The sequence below is a fragment of the Oncorhynchus kisutch genome, linkage group LG5, assembly GCF_002021735.2.
Source record: "Oncorhynchus kisutch isolate 150728-3 linkage group LG5, Okis_V2, whole genome shotgun sequence".
In the NCBI taxonomy this organism is placed as follows: domain Eukaryota; kingdom Metazoa; phylum Chordata; class Actinopteri; order Salmoniformes; family Salmonidae; genus Oncorhynchus; species Oncorhynchus kisutch.
The window spans coordinates 19782812-19788811 of NC_034178.2; positions in this window are offsets into that span (position 1 = coordinate 19782812).

A 6000-nucleotide genomic window follows, 5' to 3' on the forward strand; every position below is an offset into this window, starting at 1 on the left:
TTTTCTGATGTTTGATCAGAGATATTTTACTAGAGTATCTCTTCCCACATTGATCAAAGCTAAAAGGTTTTTCTCCTGTGTGTGTTCTCTGGTGTGAAGTCAGCTGGTCAGATGTAACAAAACTCTTCCCACATTGACCACAGCTATAAGATTTCTCTCCTGTGTGTATTCTCTGGTGTATTTTAAGTTTTACTGAAGAGTTGAATATTTTCCCACAGTCAGAGCATCAGTGAGATTTCTTCCCTGTGGGTCTCTGCAGGTGTTTCGTGAGGAGTTTTGATCTGGAGAGACTCTTCTCTGCCTCGTCAGCATCATGAGGTTGTTGAGGCTCCACAGAGGATCCGCGATTGTCCTGTCTCTCACCTGTGTGAACTCACAAAGTCAGACAGATGGTTAAAGGTCCACAACAGCAGAAATCCACTGTTTAGGTGATGCCCAGAGCATACCCATGACGTTGTACAACAATTGACGTCTGTTAAATTTGACCATAGTCAAGTTAGCAACAATAGTCATATTTTTGTCTTGTTTTCACATTAGTAGTAACTAGAAATAAATTATTCAAGTTGTTGAAATCCTAAGCACTGTGCCAGATGACTTTTGGTTTCCAATATAGGCCCCTTTCGGTGTTTGATAAAATTGCCTCACAAGGTCAATGCACACAAAATTTGATTGCAGAAACTCCTCCCTGCTAATGGGGATGTAGTATATCTGCCTGGAGCAAAAATGGTGAGCAAAGATATTAGTTTTTCACAATGTTTTCTGAATATGTGCTACACAAGGAAACTCACATCGAGCTCTGTGTCTATTCACGAATTCACCACCGTGGGGGAAAAAGCAAGGGAGTTCTCATAGGCTGACAGCAAAAATAGCCATTTACAGGTTGCTTATGAGTGCATTTCACACTTCTTTTGGATTATAATTGTAAGACTCATTTTGAATCACCTGCTTAATATGTTGGTGTTTTTGTCGCAAATCAACTGCTTTATACTTTAAAAAAACACTTAAACCAGTAAAATGCTCTTCGGCTAGCTTTGCCATCAGCCTGACAGTGAGTGTTTGTACACTAAGTGTAACAAATTGGCCCATAACTTCACCAAACAATAACATAGTAGAGGTCGACCGATTATGATTTTTCAACGCCGATACCGATTATTGGAGGACCAAAAAAAGGCGATACTGATTCAATCGGCCGATTTTATATATATATTTGTAATAATGACAATTACAACAATACTGAATGAACACTTTTATTTTAACTTAATATAATACATAAATAAAATCAATTTAGTCTCAAATAAATAATGAAACATTTGGTTTAAAAAATGCACAGTGTAAAAGTGCAATATGAAGAAAGTAAAAGTGCAATATGAGCCATGTAAAAAAGCTTTTAACATAACTATTTCTCTCTATACCATTTGTATTTCATATACATTTGTATTTATCTAATATATTTTTTTACCTTTATTTTCACAGGGAAGTCAGTTAAGAACAAATTTGTATCTTCAATGACAGCCTAGGAACTACCTGTTCAGGGGTAGAACGACAGATTTGTACCATGACAGCTCGGGGATTTGAACTTGCAACCTTTCGGTAACTAGTCCAACGCTCTAACCAGGCTACCCTGCCGCCCAGAATGTTCTTATAGGCACATTAGTATTGCCAGCCTAATCTTGGGACTTGATAGGCTTGAAGTCATAAACAGAGCTGTGCTTCAAGAATTGCGAAGAGTGCTGTTTGAATGAATGCTTACGAGCCTGCTGCTGCATACCACCGCTCAGTCAGACTGCTCTATCAAATATCAAATCATAGACTTAATTATAATATAATAAACACAGAAATACGAGCCTTAGGTCATATTCAATTTAATACCGCTCTTCACCGACCCAGGAAGGGGCGGGGACAAACAGGTGTTGTACCTCGTTTCCCTCCTTCAGGGAACAGTAATTATAGTCATAAATTTACACTCCCTTTCAGTCGGTCAACTTCGGTACAACAAACTATGGGGAAATACAATCATTCCCCAGCCGACCAAACGGATACTACATGAAATCGCACCTGGCAGACCACCCAGACCCGACCCTACAAGATGCGTCAGTTGTCAATTTATTCATTGTCTTTTGTTTGAAACACTCCTGTCAATGTTGAGTAAGGACGCACACCTGATTACGCATATAGGCCTATAAATGTGCCCATTTGGGGATGTCTGATAGTATTTCTGATTGTCTTAACGCACCACCACTAATGAGTTGTGGAGCTTCTCAAATACATTTTTTCTTCACCTCAAACAGCAAGTAAACAAAGTCTAATCAAAATCAATTGCGAATGACAATAGTTCCTCAAAGTATTTTATAAAAGATTTCCAGCTCTCGCCCTTTTGATAACCACTCGGCATAAAAGGGAAAAATGTAATGCTCTGATCCAGTGGAAATGTCATAAAATACCTGATTACAAGAGCTGTGTCTGTCCCAAACTCACTGGCGCGGGAAACTGAGGGCCCAGAATATTTTATACAATGTTGCAAGCTTGCGGTCACACGTTTTGGGTTGTTTCAAGTTCGTTGTAGACAGGCCATGTGCAGCAAATGTGATTTATAGGATATTTTCTACCTGCAGGCTGCAATGTTTTTATTTGTTGGCTTTATGTAGGCTATTTTTACATAGTTGGCAATGGCAATAAAAGTTACTTTTAGATTTGTATAATTTTTATTTAGATTAAATGTAGATTAACCACAGACAATGATTTTGAGATACTACTATAAATTAAATGCAACTGTTCCACAAAAATGTGCATATGAAAATCATAACTGGCACGCAGATTGCTAGAAATGGTAACATAACTTGGCACTCCAAATGTAGAGGGTTGCCGACCGTTGGTGTAGCCTATTACCGGAAACTTCAGGACCATAACGGCAGATTTTTCTCCTTCTGGTTAGGTTATCTTGGTCTCTGGCTCCCTAGAGTCATTTTTGTGTCTTCATTATTTGATCAAACAGCGTGCTCAAAGCATCAGACCAGTTCAGTACATATAGTTTATTTTATTAAAACACATGGGGTGTGTCTATATATGGAAAATTACACGCTATAACATTTCAACCAATAATTTGGTAGAAAGAACAGACGACTCTTGGTTGACCAAGATGTACTTTAGGTGGGGACACAAGAACATGATTTTGAGGCAACGCAGGAATGGCTTCGGTAGAAGTCTCTGAATGTCCTTGAGTGACCCAGCCAGAACCCGGACTTGAGCCCGATCTAACATCTCTGGAGAGACCTGAAAATAGCTGTGCAGTAATGTTCCCCATCCAACCTGACAGAGCTAGAGAAGATCTGGAGAGAAGGATGGGAGAAACTCCCCAAATGCAGGTGTGCCAAATAAATTAGCTAAATGAAAGGGGGGAGGGAAGAATTCAATCCATTTTAGAATAAGGCTTTAACATAACAAAATGTGGAAAAAGTCAAGGGGTCTGAATACTTTCCAAATGCACTGTATACAGCACCACAAGCATTCATGTCTTTTCTGTAAATGTGATATCCCTGTATTGCTACTGCTGTATCAAAGGAATTATCTCAGTGAGTTTCAGAGATGAACAGTACAGTACATTCAAAATTCAATAGGCAGGCAAGCAAACAAAAACGTTTTCAAATGAAAACTATTCCAGAAAATGTCAAAGCGTATATAACCCGTCCAAGAGACTGTCGACCAACCGCGTTCACATTGTCATGCTGTGACACGCAGTTCCTAGGCTAATTCTCACGAAACCCCTTTTTAAAATCAGGGCATGAGTTGAGAAACACACGTACTTTCAAGGAAAATAGGCAATGTTACGATTGTAAAGCTACACGATATTACAGAGAACAAGTTAATTATCTCACATCTTTGAAAATATTTGTAATGTTGTGCTTCTTGTTCACGGAGGACAATTCATGCAAATGTTATTTTCTTTAAGCTGTTAATACAAATCGAAAGGAGTTTCCAAAATCCTAATTTCTTAACTTCTTAAGGTATAGGAGGCAGTATTTTCACTTTTGGATAAATAGCTTTCCCAATTTCAACTTCCTGCTACTCATGCAGGAAACGCAACATCACTACAAAATATTTCAAAATGTGCCTATAAACTTTGCCAAAATATTTCAAACTACTTTTGTAATACAACTTTAGGTATTTTTAAACGCTAACAATCGATCAAATTGTAGACAGGGCTGTGTTCAATACAGGAAGAAAACAAACCATGCTCCTTTTCACGTCTTGCGCAACTCTCAACAGTGTTACGTAGTTCCTAGATGACCTACTTCTTCATTGCACAAATTAATAACCTCAACCAAATTCCAAAGACTAGTGACATCCAGTGGAAACGGTAGGAACTGAAAACAGGTTCCAAAGAAATATCACATACCAATAACAAATCAGTGAACAGACAGAGACCGAAAAAGAAAAACATTTCTGAACTGTTAGTCCTCGGGGGTTTTGCCTGCTACATAAGTTCTGGTATACTCACAGACATGATTCAAACAGTTTTAGAAACTTCAGAGGGTTTTCTATCCAAATATACTACTGATATGCATATATTATATTCCTGACATGAGTAGCAGGAAGTTGAAAATGTGAAAATGCTGCCCCTTATACCTTAAGAAGTTAACACAGTGTCTAAATAAGGGCCAGATGTATACAGAATGGTGTGGTCTGCGTAGAGGTGGATCAAGGAATCACCCGCAGCAAGAGCAACATCATTGGTATATACAGAGAAATGAGTCGGTCCGAGAAGTGAACCCTGTGGTACCCCCATAGAGACTGCCAAAGGTCCGGACAACAGGCCCTGCGATTTGACACACTGAACTCCATCTGAGAAGTAGTTGGTGAACCAGGCGAGTCAGTCATTTGAGAAACCAAGGCTGTTAAGTCTGCCGATAAGAATACGGTGATTGACAGAGTTGAAAGCCTTGGTCAGGTTGATGAAGACGGCTGCACAGTACTGTCTTTTATTGATGGCGGTTATGATATCGTTTAGTAACTTGAGCGAGGCTGAGGTGCACCCGTGACCAGCTCGGAAACGGGATTGCACAGCGGAGAAGGTACGGTGGGATTCAAAATGGTCAGTGATCTGTTTGTTAACTTGGCTGTCGAAGACTTTAGAAAGGCAGGGCAGGATGGATATAGGTCTGCAACAGCTTGGGTCTAGAGTGTCAAACCCTTTGGAGAGGGGGAAGACCGCAGAAGCATTCCAATCTTAAGGAATCTCGGACGATACTAAAGAGAGGTTGAACTAGTAATAAGGGTTGCCACAATGGCATAGGATAATTTTACAAAGAGAGGGTCCAGATTGTCTAGCCCAGCTGATTTGTACGGGTCCAGGTTTTTGCAACTCTTTCAGAACATCAGCTATCTGGATTTGGGTGAAGGAGAAGCTGGGGAGGCTTGGGGAAGTAGCTGAGGGGGGTGGGGAGCCGTTGGCCAGGGTTGGGGTAGCCAGGAGGAAAGCACGGCCAGCCGTAGAGAAATGCTTCTTGAAATTCTCGATTATCGTGGAGTTATCTGTGGTGACAGTGTTTCCTAGCCTCAGTGCAGTGGGCAACTGGGATGAAGTGCTCTTATTTCTCCATGGACTTTACAATGTCCCAAAACTTTTTGGAGTTAGAGCTACAGGATTCAAATTTCTGTTTGAAAAAGCTAGCCTTTGCTTTCCTAACTGAGTGTGTGTATTGTTCCTGACTTCTCTGAAAAGTTGCATATCGTGGAGACTATTCAATGCTAGTGCAGTACGCCACAGGATGTTTCGGTGCAGGTCAAGGGCAGTCAGGTCTGAAGTGAACCAAGGGCTTTATCTGTTCTTAGTTACACCTTTTTTGAAAGGGGCATGCTTATTTAAGGTGGTTAGGAAATTACAATTAAAGAATAACCAGGCATCCCCTAAAGACGGGATGAGGTCAATGTCCTTCCAGGATAACTGGGCCATGTTGATTAGAAAGGCCTGCTTGCAGAAGTGTTTTAGGGAGCGTTTGACAG